At 39.0% G+C, this 17,621-nt stretch overlaps 1 protein-coding gene across 4 annotated transcripts in view; it reads left to right on the top strand.

The window, feature by feature from the left end:
* BICD1 (BICD cargo adaptor 1) overlaps window positions 1–17,621 on the top strand; it is a 159,299-nt gene that overhangs the window by 93,067 nt on the left and 48,611 nt on the right. The window lies entirely within an intron of this gene.

Raw genomic sequence — 17,621 nt, 5'->3', positions numbered from 1 at the left:
GAAAGAAGCACTGAGTCTGCAACCCCTTTGCAAAGTGAGAGGAAAACGATGTCCTTGGTTTGTTATCCAAGACAGAAATGCAGTAAGGAAGAAGCACTGAATCTGCAACCCCTTTGCAAGATGTTCATAGGCACTTTGTAGAGCTGGAGCTCACCTTATTTTGGCAGCAATTCCCATTGCCATTTTACTGCACAGTAAGTTGCTAAGCAGATAAGACATAGCTAGAATGTAGATTTATATGATTGGTATGTTCTTGATATTAATTTTATTGAAATCTTTGAATAATTTTCAGAATATTTGAGTTTTGGAGTCCCATTGCCATTTTACTGCACAGTGAGTTGCTAAGCAGATAAGACGTAGCTAGAATGTAGATTTATATGATTGGTGTGTTCTTGATATTAATTTTATTGAAGATCTTTGAATCATTTTCAGAATATTTGAGTTTTGGACGGTAGGATGTACAGCTGTTTTTTATGCAACTTGGTTTGCCAGTGCTCTCTAAATGATTTGAAGTCAGCCCCTTGACAGCTTTCATGTATTCTTTTTGCATTTTTGTTTTTATCTATTGTAAATACTTTTAAAAAGCCAATTATGAGTTTTGTATTGCCACTTTTCTTGCCCTCTAGGATTTGACTTACTCTTTCTTCCTCTTAACCTCCCTAATTTCTTCCAAACAAATCTATTGTGAGATGGAACTTTATGCCAGTCTCATAACTGCCATAACTCTGTTTTAAAATAAATCACTTTATTTGCTATAAGTGAAATTTAATCTTAAATTTCTAATAGAATTTAAAAACACTCCTGTATTGTTAGTCCACTTGAAATTATATTAACATTTTCAAGGGAAAGAAGTAATGACCGTACATGTTTTGAAGTTCAAAAAGTGAAAAATTTTAGAGTATTAGAAAGGAAAAATAAAACTAGGTGAGTCTTTAAACTTAAAATGAGAAATGCACAACCTTACTGTTTGAGAAAACCTGCACCTTTTAGCATGTTATCAGGAGTAATGAACTCTTATTTTGTGGTCAGTTCTAACACAGGGCAGCTGCACCACCTGCCTTGTTCTGAGTTCATGCTTTGGATTGCCTGGGTGAGCTAAGGACCAGTTTTCAGGAATTCAGTGCATGCTATTACCCAGCTTCTCACTGCAGCTATTGGAAAGGCAAGGCAAATCAACCATCAGCTCAGCTTCAGCAATATTTATGTAAATTAATCATTCTTTTACCATATACTTTGGGGAATCATATTTTCTTTTCATACCCACTAATTGCATGTTGCAAAGTAAAATGCTGAGTTACCCTACCACAGTCTATATTTTTGTTCTCATCAGCATTCAGAAACATCAAAATGATACTGGTTCTTTGCACAGTCAGAGCAACTGCTACAGCCTCTGTAATTCTGTGCCTTGAGGCAGAAAGAGCCATGATCACCTATTTAAAGACAGGATAGTTAGCAAAAAATGTTGGGTTTTGACTGCATCTGGAAAGCTCCTTGCTTTCCAGTTGCAAGGTTGCAAATATATTGGGGATTGTTTTCATCCCTGTTGTCATTTCATTTAAAATCTTGGCAATAACTCAGAGTGAACTGGAGAGGTAATCTTTCTTTCTGTCAAGAAAAGTCTGGTTTATCATTCTGTTTTTCATATTATATTGCACTGACCTCTTCCTCAGGGGTTATAAGCAATTCCAGGACATTAAAACCAAAATAGGCTGGTTTCTTTGTCACATGCCCCTGCTTAAGTCTATTTAGCCATGACTATTTCTTTTCTGTCCCACACTGCAGCAAAACCCATAAGCTACACCATCTTGCAATACTTGTCTTATTACTGAAACCTAAAACTACAGTCAGGTTTTGTAACATGTGTTTAAGCGTTTTTCTTTAACAGTTTTTTTGTTTGTTTGTTTGTTAGTTTTTAATGCTGAGTTTTATAAGGGAAACTTATCTTAGTTGTGCCTTGTAATAGTGGAGGCAGCTCCAAGCATCATTCCCATCTGGAGGCTGAAAGGTCATGTTATTTTTAAATCTAGAGCTGCAGCTGAAAAACAGTTCAGGCCCTATAAAGGTGTAATTCAGTGGGATGGTAAAATGGGTTGTGAAAACAACAGTAAAGTAAAATACACAGATGTCACTTCCTCCACTGAACCACATAATTCAGGGTCTGTTGGGGTGAGGAGCCATGTGCCTTCTCTTCTGGCTTTCTCTTTCCATGTCCTGTCTGTAATTTTTTAGAGACTTTCATTATTTCAGCATGATTAGGGTTAACTTCTAAACATGATTTATTGCTGCGTTCTCTCATGAATACGGAGATAGAACCTATTTTTTTTCAGCTAGGATATTCTCCAGCTAGATTGAGATTTTTTTTCTTGCTGTAATTTTCAATTTATCATGTGGGGTTTTATTGCACAGCCTTGATAGCCTATTATTGTTCAATCAAGAGTGAGGAAAATTCATTTGGTCTGAGAGAGGTTGTATATGAAGTAGACATTTTGATTTTGGTTTTGGGAAGCACTTTCTTGTTCTACAGAAGATAGACTTATTAAAAAAAAATAGCATTTTTCATAGAGGGTTAACTGCTTTTCATTTAGAAAATACCAATAAGCACTGAAGCAGTAATTTGACCCATCAGCAAAGCATGTGTAATATGAAGTGTCTCTCACCCTCACCTTTCCTCCTGTGCTGCAGCTCCTGCTGATTTGCGTGGTGTTCATGTATTTGGCCAGCTGAACAGCAAGTCCACTGCAGTACCAGTATCTAGAACTTGCACATACCTTGGAGAGAGAAGCTTTGCTGAAAGATAAAAATGTAACTTCTTTCAAGAACTTCTGCAGCTAGATAAAGAATAAGCAAATTCTTTTAATAGCAGTGATAGTTTTCCCAAGGTGAACATTTTCTCTGTACTTACCTGATTACTTTTTCTCAAAAGAGGCCTCAAACTGCCTTTAAAGCAAATTGTTCATCACATATCATTGTCACACAGTCCAAGCTATGTCTCACCCCTTAAATCCAGCCAGATTTAAGATGTAGCTGTCCTGGGAGGTTTACCTGTGATGATGGAGATGTGGCTGGGTGTGCTGAGTTCCCTTGTGCATGGCAGAGCTTTCAGAGATTGCACTGATTGCAAGAAAAGTGGTGCTAGCAGAGGTTTCCTGTGCTGTTGAGTGGCTGGCTGGCAGCATGTGGGGCTTATTTGAAGAGAATTTTTCTTCCAGAGGAGATGGGTGAATTTTCTGTGGCTCCGGAGTGGCTTTTCTGGGAGTGTTCTACAAGCAGAACAGCAGTTGACTTATGAGGGGACATGGATGTGAAAGAAAACCAAAAATAAAGCTAATAAACCACTAATAAAGCATCTTTACTGATGAAGATAATGAACAGGAAGAGGTGGTATCTGGGCCTTGTCTCTGGACTGATGGGATGCTAGGCTTTTGTTTGTCAAGATTGCTGCTGTGTAAGGTAAGCAGGATTGGAGCTGCTGTTTTAGGGGGAGCTAATGGGAAAAACAAAGCACATGTAAAGCTGATTCCAGGTATTTTTTCAGTCAGGAGATGGCTTTTGCAGATGTCGCTTGCTGTTGTTTCTGTGTAAAGGGAGAACTTTATGTGAGTTCTTTATATGAGATGTGTCGTCTCTTGTGGACTCAAACATTTGTTCTGTGCATGCCCTCCCAGGAGGGCTCTCTTCCTTTCTTTACCTGTGCATTATTGACTTGCAGTGTATTTTACAGCCTTATACTTTTAATAATTTCATGCCTTACTCAGGCCAGATAAGTGCATTTCAACCATTTTTGGTATAAAAATAGCCTGAAGGCAAACTTGGGCATGTACTGCATCTTCAACTTCCTTAACAATCTCCTTATTCTGGGAATGCAGTGGTTATGCCCTCCAGCAATGTGCCATTATAGAAAAATCACCATCCCTCAGCTTTGTGCACTTCCCCTGATTCAAGGGTGTTAAACCTCACAGTTATTGTCAAAAAATGAATGCAAGATTTGCACTGGTCTAAAGTTCTGCAGCACAGAAAGGATTTCCAACCTCCTTACATTGCAAGAGTTATCCAAGAAGGCTTTTTTTTCCTTTAAGGTACAGCCAGCTGGCTACAAGAAGCATCTTGGTGCCAGATCAGACTTGAGAAGCTCTGCTCCAGTCTGTGGTCTTATTTGACTTCTACTTTTCTAATGTTTATGTGAGGGATAAGTTTTTGAGACTTTAAGTGTTTGTGCTTTTTTCCCCTTGCTCTTTGGCATCAGCTGAACCATATCTAGCATATATTTGCCTCATTGTTTGAAAATTGCTGCTGAAAATTACTCCCTGCTGCTGTTTAACCATTTGTATGATGGCATGCTAAGTCAAAGGAAAAAACAACCACACAAACCCTCAGTGCTTCTCTTTTCCATTCTGTAGCACTGAATGAATTTTTTTTTGTCATCTGTGTGCAACACTTCATTTAGAGCTCACAAATGGAGTTTTTAGCTGTTAATGATGAGAGATAAAACCAATTTTTTTATTTTTTTTCCCCTGAAAGGGCTCTGCAGTGCTTTGTAGGCAGGGAAGTGCTTCAGTAACTGCTGTAATTAAAACCTTTTTCCAATGCAACATACGGCAGAATGGGATAAACAGGCAGGAAGAAGAAAGCTTCATATGAAACACGCAGTGGGAAAAAGTGCTTTGGTCAGAGAGAGAAGCAATTTTATAAATTCAAAAAGTGCCCAAACCAGCCATGGTTTGCCTTCTGTCACTAAGAGGTTTGCTCCCTGTAAATGCTGTCACACATGTTGTGGCTGGGCACTCTGAGCATGCTGTAAACTTGTCTTTTTATGGGTAAGATGAAGGTGAATGTGCAGTTCAAGATAATCTCCAAAAGAACACCCTGCCTACAAAAAACCAAACTCAAAGTCACTACCAGCAGACAAATCAGCAGAAGTGAGCTGTCTCTGTATGGGATTTCCTTTTAGAGCCACTAACATTATCATGGTGGACAGTCCATAATCTTTGATTCCATGGAAAACAAAACAAAAAAAAATTCAGCCTCAACCTCAGAATGTTTTATTTCATAGGAGAGTAATTTTCTAATCTTATGGAAGCGATAAAGAAAAGAACACCCTGCCTACAAAAAACCAAACTCAAAGTCACTACCAGCAGACAAATCAGCAGAAGTGAGCTGTCTCTGTATGGGATTTCCTTTTAGAGCCACTAACATTATCATGGTGGACAGTCCATAATCTTTGATTCCATGGAAAAAAAAAAAAAAAAAAAAAAATTCAGCCTCAATCTCAGAATGTTTTATTTCATAGGAGAGTAATTTTCTAATCTTATGGAAGCGATAAAGATCATCTTTATAAGTGAGGTCTAGTGATGGCTGGTGCTGCCATCTGTTCAGCTCCCTGCCTACTTGGTGAGATAATTTTACCAGTCTGTTCCTATAGCATACACTTATCTTATTCATATGAGGGCTAAAATACCATGGAAATAAATTCTGTTTGCACTAACACTATTTTTTTTAACCAGGACATATTTTGCTCTCTATTCCCACCTCTCTATACAAATTCATGCATTGTTTTTACTGCTGATAGAAAATCTGCACTGTTTTAAATGTGCTCTAATTTAAGGTGTATAATTTGTATATATTTTTTATAATGAGGTGATTTTTTGCCTGTAATGGGATGTTGAGGCACTGAGGGTCAGATCTCCATTTTTAGTAACTGGTTGCACTCTTACATTTTTTGGTTTCTTTGACACTTAGTGATCTATGTGAGATGAGGGAGGAAGCTTGGATGAGGAGGATGCTGGTTGCATCCTAAAGCTCAGAAATTCCTGGGATTCTTGTACCCCTAACACTAACTGAAGTGTACTGCTTACCCTACCCAAAGTTCAAAAATTGTAATCTTCTGTCCAGTGTTCCTAATACTGAAGAGCTTTTGACAGAGCGGGTATGAATCTGTTTGTTTATTCTTTATGTATTGCAAAAGAGGACCCAGACTCTTGTCATGTAGCAACTCTTTCACGTGTATTTTATGTGCTTAAACATGGAAATCACTAGCAACACTAAGCACGTTCCCTGATGGAGCATTTGAAGAATCTCCCATAGTTTTTTGGTTTTTTATTCAATTGCAGGTTATTACAACTGTTTTTCTCTTTAAAGAAAGGTTTTTTCACTTTAAGAAATCCCTTCTACATAAACTCTTCTGTTTCATTTCCCATTTACTTCCCAAACTGTGTACCCATGCTAAATCCAAGTTTCTAGTTGAGATTCTAGGCAGGAAAAGTTGCATCATTGGCTTTTGTTCTCCTGTGAAACCGATACTAATGGAAACTGCCTTATATAAAACAGTCCCTTTCCACCTTGGAAAACAAAGAAGAGTTCTGGTCTGAAACAAGTACTGTGGCATTTCAGTGTTTTCAAAGAGCTGTGCTGAGCTTTCTCCAGAGCCTTGACTGTCCTTATCAGCGTGATTCACGCTCAGCACCGGTGTTGTGGTGATGAAATAAATGGCACTGCCACGAGTGGGGCCATCTCTGAGCCACTGGCCAGTGCTGGGAGAAGCCCTCGAGCTTTGTGCAGAGCCTGGCACAGAGTTGGTGCTTGACTTCTGGGCCAGTGCAGAAAATTGCTGTGCCCAGGCTGGTGTAGGCTTTGAGACCTGCTGCCCTCTTTACCCTTCCCTTCCAGTCTTGCATTTATCAGAAACACAGGGTCCTGTTCAAAGCTCACCAAACTGACAGTGTGTGAAAGTTTCCTATATTAATTCCTCTTCTGATTGTCCTGGATTTGGGTCAGACTTAGGATTTCTGTGTAGAAGAAAGGGGGTGATGTTGGGGCTTGTGGCATGGGATATCTCTTACCCCAGTTGGTTGCACCTAAGCAAAATGTGTGAAGGGACCTCTGTTATAAGGGGAAAATAAGATTTGTTTGTGATTAGTGAAGTTCTGACTAGTTTTGATTTATTACCCTCCATCTGAAGCAAACATTCAGGGCCTTGTAAAAAAACCCAATCCCATTATAATATATATAACAGGATATCTATCACATGTCATATATAATGTTATGATGGACTGTTTCCATTGTATGCTTTTAATGTGGGTTGATTAACACATGCTGGCTGGTATGTGTTAAAAATATGTATTCCCACCCATGATCTTAAAATGAAGGGAGAACTTGGGAGAAAATTTTAATTTAAAAAAACAGGCATTTGATTGCCACAAGATATCCCCAGGCTCACTAAGATTATAAGAGACTGGTTTGTCTCTCTGCCCATGGGACAGAAAATGGTGACACAGACTGCTGCTATTGGTTTTTGTTATTAGGCATGATATTTTCTTCTGTTTTAGGAAATAAATAAAACATTTGTCAAGATTGAGATATGAATGCTTTTTGGATCAGCCTGCAAGATTAGCAATCTTTATTTCCTTGCAACTTTGAATTTAGCTATTAAACATTATTTATATGTTTTCCACTTAAACCCCTGTTTAACTCAAATGTGAGATATTCGGGAGAAATTACTATTTGATGCAAGTTCAGCACACTGATGCCTCTGTTGAAAAAATGGTGAATAAGAAGTAAAAGTTGGAGGGGCAAAAGAAGAAAACATTTTGACAGTTTTTAGTGGGAAGAAGGACCAGAAATGGTGGCAAGAGCAAAAATGGAATTGGTGGTGATGTTAGACAGGGTGGTAGGTTTTTATTACTGAGTTTAGAACAAATCAGGGCAGTAAAAGCTTTCAGTACAATGTTTAGATTTAAGAAAAGGTTTACTGGAATTTCTCTGGCTCACCCAAACACATCCCTGAGAGAATGAGAAAAAAGAAAATGAAAGCCAGAACAGCAGCTCTAATCCCTTAATGGGATGGACTGAGGAAAATAGGCTTTATGCTGCATTTCTTTACAAAAATGGTCCTTATAGAAGGGGTTGTGATACCATAGTGTGCTGGGCCAATTAACAAGAGCACATCTGCATTCTGTCCAGATGCTCCTGAATCTCAGCTGATCTCTGAGGGACTCAAGAGCATGGGGGGAAATAATTTAGGATGCAAAGGCTCATGTCTTGTCCTTTTGTTGCTCTTTGAGAGCTGTCTTCAAAAGCTTCCCATTTAATGATGATAGCTGGGAAGGTCCTCAGGGAAAGTGATGGTTCCCACTTTCTGAGGACCAAGGCCAGAAATGGATTTTTAGCTTAAACCTGAAGCTTTGAACTGCACATAGAAAGAATTCCTTACTTTATGGAAATGCAGGGATTTTGACTTGGTACCTCTCAAGGTGCATAATCAATGTCTCCGGTTTGTAATGGGGATTTTCTTTTCCTAGAGCAGTTCACCTTTCTTCCCTGTGCTTGCTGCAGCTACAGCACTCCTGCAGCAGACACCAAACTGCTGCAAAGCAATGCCCACCCTACTCTGGAATATTAAAATGGATAGCACTTTATTTTCATATGCTGGGGCAGTTTGGCCGCTTGATCTTAAGGAGCCTCCGTTAGCTGAGGGAGGATGAGGGAAAAGAGCAGAAGATGTGGCTGCAGGATTAATTTCTTATCCTTGTTGTTTTCTGTCTTTCACAAGAGGTACTGTACAGGCTGAAGAAAAAATACCTGTTATGGAAGTTCTGATGTGATCAAAGGCAGAGACTATTAAACAAGGGGTAATGCACTGCCAAAAGCTGTGACTACACTAGAAGTTCTGTTTGGAGGATTTTTTGCATTCTGCCCTTGTATTTGGCCATGTCCTACATTAGCCTGCACAGAGAGCATGGTGCAGGTGTGCTGTGTATCCCATGATCCATGCATACATTTGTAGGGAGGCACACAGGGTCAGGAAGATAACAAGTCAATTCTGTGATTGATAGCCTGGATAAACTCACCCTCAATATAATAATTAAGAGCCCAAGGAATTTTTGCAGCCTGGATGTTTTCCCTGTAGACACTGGTAGCAGTATTTCGGTGATAAAAAACTTGACAATAGTCCACAATTGTGTAGGTATGACATAGAATATATTGATCAGTTAACAAAGAGGAGTTCATAAATTTCATCTTATTCCTGTTGCTTGTCTGGATTCTGACCTGGTTCAAGTGTGATGTTGTTTTTTCTCCCTGAAGCTGGCTGTCATTTTTAGATTGATTATTCTGCTGCACTTTTTTGCAGTGTGTAACTGAGTTCAGTTGTGCCATATCAGGCCATTGGGCCTACAACAGAATCAGAACTAAAAAACTTGCATTTAAATGGTTATTTGCTGAAACTGATACTGAATTTCATTAGTAATGATGGCATGTTGAGGCCATGGTTGAGAGCTTTAAGAACTCAGAGAAAATTTAAGAGCACTGATGAATTTGGGGCCATCCTCTAATGTTTTGTTGTGTTTTATATTAAACATAAGTTAGGAAAAAAACCAAAGGGCGCTTAAGCTTTCAATCAGCAGTGCTCTAACGGGAGGGTAGGAAGCAGAGGGAGCCATTAAGACTTGGGACTGCAATCCTGCACTGCCAAGCAAGTTTCTGAGCAATACCTGGAGATTTACAGTCCAGTACTCCCCTGTTATCCATGGGTGCCCTTGTACCTTGGGGGCATGGCTGAGGGCTGGATGGGAAGGCTGTCACACTGCCCTCATCTCCCCAGGCCACCAAGCTGCCAGGGCCACCAGAGGGGCCGGTCTGGCACCCCCATTTCACCCATCTGTCACTGACAGGCTGGAAGGCTTGAGAGAAGGCTCAGTTCAGAATTTGGAAACATTGATATTGACATAGATGAGGCTTAGGTGAACATGTCTTTGAAATTCTATGTTTTCCCCTCTACTTTTCACATGGATGTGTTTTTCTAGATTTCCATAAATCTGGAAAGAACGTAGTTCTTCATTTATCAAGGTCCTTGAGCGCAGCTTTAGCAAGGACAAGAAAACTCCTTCCCTTTCTTGCTGCAGCTGATCCCCCAGAGCTGCTGAGTCCCTTGGCTCACATGTGCTATAATGATCATCAAGATCACTTGGTATTTGCCACTGTCCTCCTCGTGCCACTAGGTGTTTATAGAAAATGATCAATGCTTTAGGTGGATTTATCATTAGATTTCTGAAGGGCTGTTTACAGGGTTTTTTTGTGGGTGTTCCCAGTTAGTTCTTTTATCTGTATTTTATTACTGTATCAATGATCTGTTTTAGCAGGAGGCTTCTGCTGTCACACTAACACCCATCCTGAGCTGGGTGAAAGTCCAGTAGAAACAAATGGTGAAAGGAAAACAGCAGTGGTTTTAAGAGGGAGCACAAGAGAGTAGAAAAAAATAGATTTAAACATAATTTTTATACCCATTGCTAAACAATCCCATTACTTGCTTGATATTTTACTCCCTGAACAAATACAGAATTTATGGCTTTTATTTTTTCATTTTGATGCACTGCAGGCAGTCAATGATACTCAGTGTTTAGTCAATTCCCAAAGGAATGATTTGATTCTAAGGCTGTGCAGCCATAGGCAACATGCTTCAATAATCTGTGTGAGAACTGCAGCATTAATAGTCAGTCCTTGCACTGTGTTCTTACGGCATGTATTACATCTGTATTTGTCCTGCATGCTGAGCAGCAAGAATCTTGTTTGTGCAGCTTTTAAAGGAAAAGATAAAAAACTGTCAGCATGAAAATTATTACTGTTGACTGTAAGATATATATACATGTGCATATGTATAAATAAGTGTGTGAAACTTATGGTCTGTATTAGAATTTTAAAAAGGGCAGATTATAAAAGCCAAGATGGGGTTTCAAACCAATTTATATTGAACAGTGAAGAGTACTACACTGTTACAGCCACACTTCCTGAGTACAGGTATTTTTACTGACCGTAAAAAAATTCAAGTAACCTTCAGTGCAATTTACTTTACTAAATCTTTTATGTGGTCATTTGTATTCATGAATCACCATGTGTGTTGTATTGAGTAAAAATTATGTGTAAAATTCGGTCCTAAAAGTTGTGGTTTACAGACAGATGAGGTACTTACCTTTGACTTTATTTGCTACCTAGGTCATTCAAATATATGCTCTAAAATAAAAACCCTAAGCCTCTGATGGAAAAATAAAATTAGTCATCAAGCCATGTTCATCTTTTTAATAGTAATCAGCTGCTGTTTCTGAATTGATGTTTCTGCTCATGCCACAGAAGAATTAGTGGGGGTGGGTGAGTGGGTGCTCTGCACACAAGGTCAAATAGGCTGCAGAATGCTGTGCTGCTTTTTGCAGCAGATGGGTAATGTTACATGGATTTTAATTACTGCAATTGCTGCTGACTTTGAGGAAGTACTCTCCCTTAATAATGACAGATTTGGCCACATAATTGTATTTAAATTTTGTGGCTCAGATGTGTTTGTTTAAAGATGCCATGCCTTTGCCCATCTGGAGAAGAATAATTAGGGAAGTTTAACTTTCTTGTTCCTGTTTTTATAGCAACCCTTTATACTGTATTGATATTTTTCAAGGGGAACTTGAAAAGCCTGTTGTCATTGGGGGGGTGGTGGGTGTTGATTCACAGAGCTTTTAAAACACCTCTGCAGCTGATGATGTGCAGGAATAATTTTGTTGAGGGATGCTCTGCTATGAGCATGGGCTTAGAGAGCTCCTTTGATGTTGAGCTCTCACAGCTCCTCTGCAGCACAATAGAGAATATGCCAGCAGATGACCCCTTGAAATAGATTTGTACCTGTGAAGAGGTTTTTATCTCCTTCAGTCACTTTTCCACTCCACTTTGTAGAAAGTATTGAAGATTTCTTCTTTCTTTCAATGTATTTCTTCTCCAGTGTGAAGAAGAGTGAAGAAATACTCTGTTATTTGGGGTCTCCTTTCCCCCATCCAATATCTACTTTTTGTTGTAGATCATTGCCCATCTCCCTGCATGTCATGCAAGGACATCAAAAGAGTTTGCTCTGTGGTGGGAACTATCTGGAAGCCTCATTTCTTACCTGCTCTTCCGGTTGTAGAGGACAGAGGGATGGCTGAAGATGAATAGAGTAGGTAAATTGAAGTCTCCTGCAGAGAGGAGCAGATGCATTAGTTTCTTGCCTTCTGTGGGTAAGAGAAAAAAATATTGTTTTGGTCTTTCACTATGAAAGACTCTACTTCAGATTCAACATTCAAAATGTTATAAATGAGAAGCTTGACTAGGCTGATATTCAAGCAGCAATTACCTGACACGAAACACAGCTTTGTATTTCACAAAAGTAGATCTGTGACAAAAGCAAAAATAAAGCCAGGAAGCAGATGTCTGGGAAAGGTGATGGGATTGTTGGAAGTCTTTAACAAGAGATTAGATGGATATCAGGGATGGCATAGATGTAGTTGTTCTTATCCTGGGAAAGATAAATGGACTACTAGGTGCTGCCCAGGGGCCCCTTTGAGATCCAGTTTTTATTGCTATTATGATCTTTGGTAAGGTGAGGATCGGGACTAGTTACATGTCTCATTAATTCATGAACTCAGCCCTCTACTAATTTAACTGTACTGACCCAGGGACCAGATATATTGGTACTGCTGGCCAGCTCTGGGTCTGCCTGTCACCTCTCATCTTTCTGTTCTCCCACCCAGTCCTGCAGCACAGCCTGCCCACAGCAGGGGAGAGCACAGGCACTTGCTCTCAGACTTGCGTGTTGGCATGCCTAGCTGGTGTTTACAAGAGCAAAGATTGGCTTGGTGTGTAAAATGGAAAAAGCAGAGCCTGGGTAGTACTTCAAGGCAGGGCAGGGTGGGGAGGCTGAGCTGAGAGCCCCAACCTGGCACTTGCATCCCTCGGCAGCACAGTTTGGTTACTGGTGTGAGGAACAGAGGGAGGGCAGGACTGAGCTGGCAGCCAGCTGTAACTAGAACAGCTCCAAGTCCTGAGGAGGAGAGGCAGTCACCGTGGGGAATGGAGAACTTACAAGGAGCAGACCTCTGTGCCTGAAACGTGGGACAGTGGAGCCACTGCCTAGCATGCCTCTGTTATAAATAACTCCGGAGTTGTTGGCTTTTGCTATTATGTATTGGCTTTTGCAAATTATTATTAATCACAGTAATTTTGATATAGTACAGTTTGTAATCACTTTTAACTGCTTTAATACAGTACAATTAGTCAGCTCTTGTGGCCAATATATTAGTGTGATAAGCACATATTATAGTTTAGGCTTTTGCAAAATACTAAAATAGAGACAATGTGTTGTGCATTGTAATGTTAACTTTTGCAGAAGTAGCTAATGCTTTTATTTGTGTAATTAACTGACAATGGTAAGAATAAATTAGATGATATTAATTTAATGTACTTGTGAAGAATCTTATCTGTATGATAAGATAACATTGTAAAGAACCAGGAAAATAAACTTGGAAAGAAATATTGTAAGGAGGAATTTACCACTTTCCCTCTGGTCATCAAGAACTGTCAGACCACAGAACAGGGCCTCATGAAGAAATAAAATATATAAAATTAATCTACTGTATGGCATGTACTTTAAGAAGACAAGTCAAAGGTTGAACCAAGCAAAAGAATTCCTGGAATGTATAAACTCAAAAGAATGCTTGAATATGTATAGTCTGCATGAATAGGCATCAAACTAATGTAATGAAAAAAAAATATGAAAATTGTTTTAAGCTAACTGATGTGCCTCTGGCAGTTGCCAAGCACCCAGCATGCTGTTTACTGTCCCTTTTATCCCTTATTAAGCTTTTAAAAATTTTAAAGAGTGAGCACTGTTTCTCACATGTGGAGACCGGTTACCACCAGATCTCTGAGACCATCCTGTAGGGAAAGACAGAAGAAAGCAATGTGAAAGCAAGGAGCCAGTAAACAAGGATGTGTTTTTCCACACCAGCCAAGCATAATGAAACCTAAAATAGTAGAGCTCACCCCTCTTATTTGGGTGCTTTGGTGTTTTTTCTCTTTCCTCCTTTTTACCTTCAGGCATTCACTTTACTGCTCCTGGCTCCTCAACGTTTCAGTGCATACAGTGAAATCTTAGTCCTGCTGAAGGCTATATTTAATTTTATAATCTACAGCAATAGGGCTGGGTTTCCACCTCTGGAACTTGGAACAGGTCATACAGTAGTTGCTGAGCAGCAAGCATACCCAAATTAGAAATGACATGTTTTCCTATTCCCTACCTCCTGCTAGCACCAGTGCCTTTGTATCCAGCCTGTCAGCAAACTCAGGGAGTATAAGCACCATTAAAACTATCTTTGTTTGTTTTCCGGAGTGGCTTGCTGCTCCTGATCTGGCTGGTGATGTGGAAGGTAGCACTGGCCCAAGGGAGGGTCAGGACCTGGGAACAGCAGCTGTGGGACGGATGAACTTAAACTGATCACAGCCCCACACCCTGTTAGCACAAGTTTTCTTTTGTTGGTTAGCCAGTGCCCCTTTTGGGTCGGTAAGGAGATTTGGAGTTTTGGACCTGGCAGATGGCCTCTCAAAGAGATACATATAACTGGCAGATGCTTCTCCTAAGTGATCAGTTAGGCTTTAAAACCAGATCTTGGCCTCTTGATGAGCTTGAAAAGGCCTGTGCAGCTTCTCCATCAAAAAGCCTGCCTTGAGGCATTGTCATGTAGAATCACTGCTGTTGGTTTCTTAAATTGTATATAGAAAGTGACAATATAATAGGAAAGGTTATAACTGGGGGAAAAAAATCTATTCAGTCAAAATGCCCCAGATCCCCCCCTTTTTCTTTTTTTTTTTTTTTGGTTTTTTTTTTGGTTTTTTTTTTGGTTTTTTTTTTGGTTTTTTTTTTGGTTTTTTTTTTGGTTTTTTTTTTGGTGTTTTTTTTTGTTTAATTAATCTGTCAAGGGCAATTTAGTTTTGGTATTTTTATACTACTACTCATCCTGCTGTAAGGTGATGTGGAGTGAGCAACAAGCCCTGCTTCAGAGAGTGCAAACCTGAAGAAAAGGAGGCTCAGGGGAGACCTCATTGCGATCCAGAACTACCTGAAAGGAGGTTGTAGCCAGGTGAGGGTCAGGCTCATCTCCCAACTAAAGATTGACAGGATAAGAAGAAAGGGCACCAAGTTGAGATTAGATATTGGGAAAAAATTTCGTCACTAAAGGGTTGTCAAGCACTGGAACGCGCTGCTTAGGGAAGTGGTTGAGTCGCAAATGCTGGAGGAAATTAAAAGATCTGTGAATGTTGCACTTATGGAGGTGGTTTAGCAGTGGCCTTGGCAGCACTTGATGTGATGGTGATGGAACATGATCTTGTCAGATCTGTGGTCTTCATGTGTATCCTCCCTCCTCCAGCATGCTCTCTCCTTTGCCATCCGTGACAGGCAATGTGGTTTATCCAAAGACAAGTACACCAGGTGGGAATTGCAGGAGGGCCTGTCTGGGCACTCACATAGCATCCACAATGTCCTTCTCATGGCAAAATTTGTTCCAGCTAATTGATATTTTGCTGTTTGCAATGATCATATATTCATGCATGAAGCCATTCCACAGAGATGTAGAAGAGTCAGATTAACTGAACAGTGCTGTAACTCTGGAGTCTGAATTTTCTCTCTCACTGTTTTAATAAAGTTTAATTTGGTGAAGTTTCTCATTCTTTGAAGGGGTGAAGAATATTATAGCAGCGTTTGTTACAGAGTGCTGATATTAATTATTAATAAGTATAATTGATTCATTAAGAGATAATTTATGTATAATTAATGCACTAATAGTAATGCATTAATTGCTATAAATGCAGTCAAATCAAACCATTATTTTTCAGATAATATGCATGATTAGAGATTTGTGGTTCATACCGTCTTATAAAGAAGTCATCATAATATTATGTGGCCATGATACTTAGAAGGAAAATTTAATACCTGAACCAGCAGAGCATTGCTATCTTTTTATATATAATTATACACGGAAGTCAATAAAATAGCTACATTGTAGAGATTTATATGGGGCAGGATGTACAATGTTAAATATGATGGGTTTCAAACTCTGTGATAAGTGCATAAATGGGCCATTTAATTGCCCTTGATACAAATTCACCCTACTTCTTTAGATTTAGCTATTCCAATTAAATGCACTGAGCATTTCAGATGATTAAATTATTAGATGTATTGTAAATGATTTATTTGAGATCCGTTGCTGGTGAAGGAACTTGAAACACATATTATCATAATCTGGTTTCTAATCTGTATAGCCAACAAATACATGGCTTTTTTTCATCCCTCCCATTGATAGTGCTGTCATTCTGTAAGAATATCCACAGAAGGGAAAGACTGTAAGTACTTATGCTATGCCACATTTACATTTTCAAAAATACCTTGTGAACAATAGCGGTTTTTGTTTCCTGGTTTTTAGACAGCGAGTGATGTATATCTAAAGCCAAGGAATGTCAGAATCATACATAATTTCAAAAGTTAGTGATTTCTGGGTTTGGACAATAGGAACTGAATTTGTTTTCTTAAAGTAGGATGCCAATACAACTGCTTAGAGCAGATACAATATCATGAAGTCTAACAAAGCCACCCGAATGAAGCTTTTTGAAGGATGAGACCAGAAAAATTCAGGTTAAAAAGAAGGATGCAGACTTCCAACAGTCATGAAAATGTCTTTGAAATAATTTATTTTGGGATGTAGAGATATCTTTGTATTGAAATAGCAAAGTTAGTTCTGTAAGAGATGGTCCAGCCCTGCTTAGCTGGACATCTGCACATATGAATCAGGAGGACTGGGGTGCAAATTCTGCAGAAGGGTCAGATAAGGTCACTTTAGGTCATCCACAAAATCCCTTTAGGTTTTAAATATACCTGGAAGCATGGAAAATGCCATTCTTTGAGTTCAAGTTGAGTGTTCCTGTATATGAAGGAGGGAAACTTAAAGGCTAATGTAGAGGACTCTGGGGACTTAAAATGCTTGATGACAAAAAAAAATAAAATGTTTTTACTCTTCTGTTGTCACTTTCATTCTCTCTTCCCTCAACCCCTGTTAAATTAAATTTTCTATCACTATAGTTGTTCTTCATAAAAAATACATATTTAATTTCCTGTGCAGAATAAAGTAAACATGGCAGATAAATTTGCAGTGAGACTTGTCAACAAACACATAAGATCATGGATATTAGGCTGAGCATAAACTTTCTCTTATATTAAATTTACTACTCTTATTCTCTTATATTCAATTTACTTGTGCAATAAAACTGTCATCAGATCAAATGGGGTTTTATTCGGCATCAGTTAGAAAACAATGCCATTAAATTGGAAGGGTACAATTTGGGTGTATACCATATACCATTGCTCTCTTGTGAGTTACAAAAATTGAAAAGTTATGTACAGCATGATGCTATGGCTTGCGTGTTCCCACATATAAATAGGGATTTAGTCTGGGTAGTTCAGGGTGTATAATTAATTGATGGTTTATAAGGCTGTTTTTCAGTGTGAAAAATAGTATGTTTTACTGCAGTAAGGGCCTGAAGTCTCTGAACATTTGTTTGAACAGAGTGGATTTGTTTGAACAAGAGTGGGTGGAAAAAGGCCAAACACTACTTCCACAATTTTTTGGGGGTGTAAAAAGCAGTAGACAAAATACAAAAATAATGAAAAGAAAGTCCTTTATGTACTTCAGCATAGGAGGGAACCAAAATAGTTAATGACAATGCATTAACTTTAAAAAAAAAAGGCTTAAAAAATAAAAAAGAAAAAAAAGAAGGCTGCCACTTTC

This window comes from Onychostruthus taczanowskii, unplaced genomic scaffold (genome assembly GCF_017590055.1).
Source record: "Onychostruthus taczanowskii isolate IOZ18803 unplaced genomic scaffold, ASM1759005v1 scaffold15, whole genome shotgun sequence".
NCBI classification, from domain to species: Eukaryota; Metazoa; Chordata; class Aves; order Passeriformes; family Passeridae; genus Onychostruthus; species Onychostruthus taczanowskii.
Note: the sequence above shows the minus strand (reverse complement) of the source record. Positions and strands in the feature narration are given on the sequence as shown.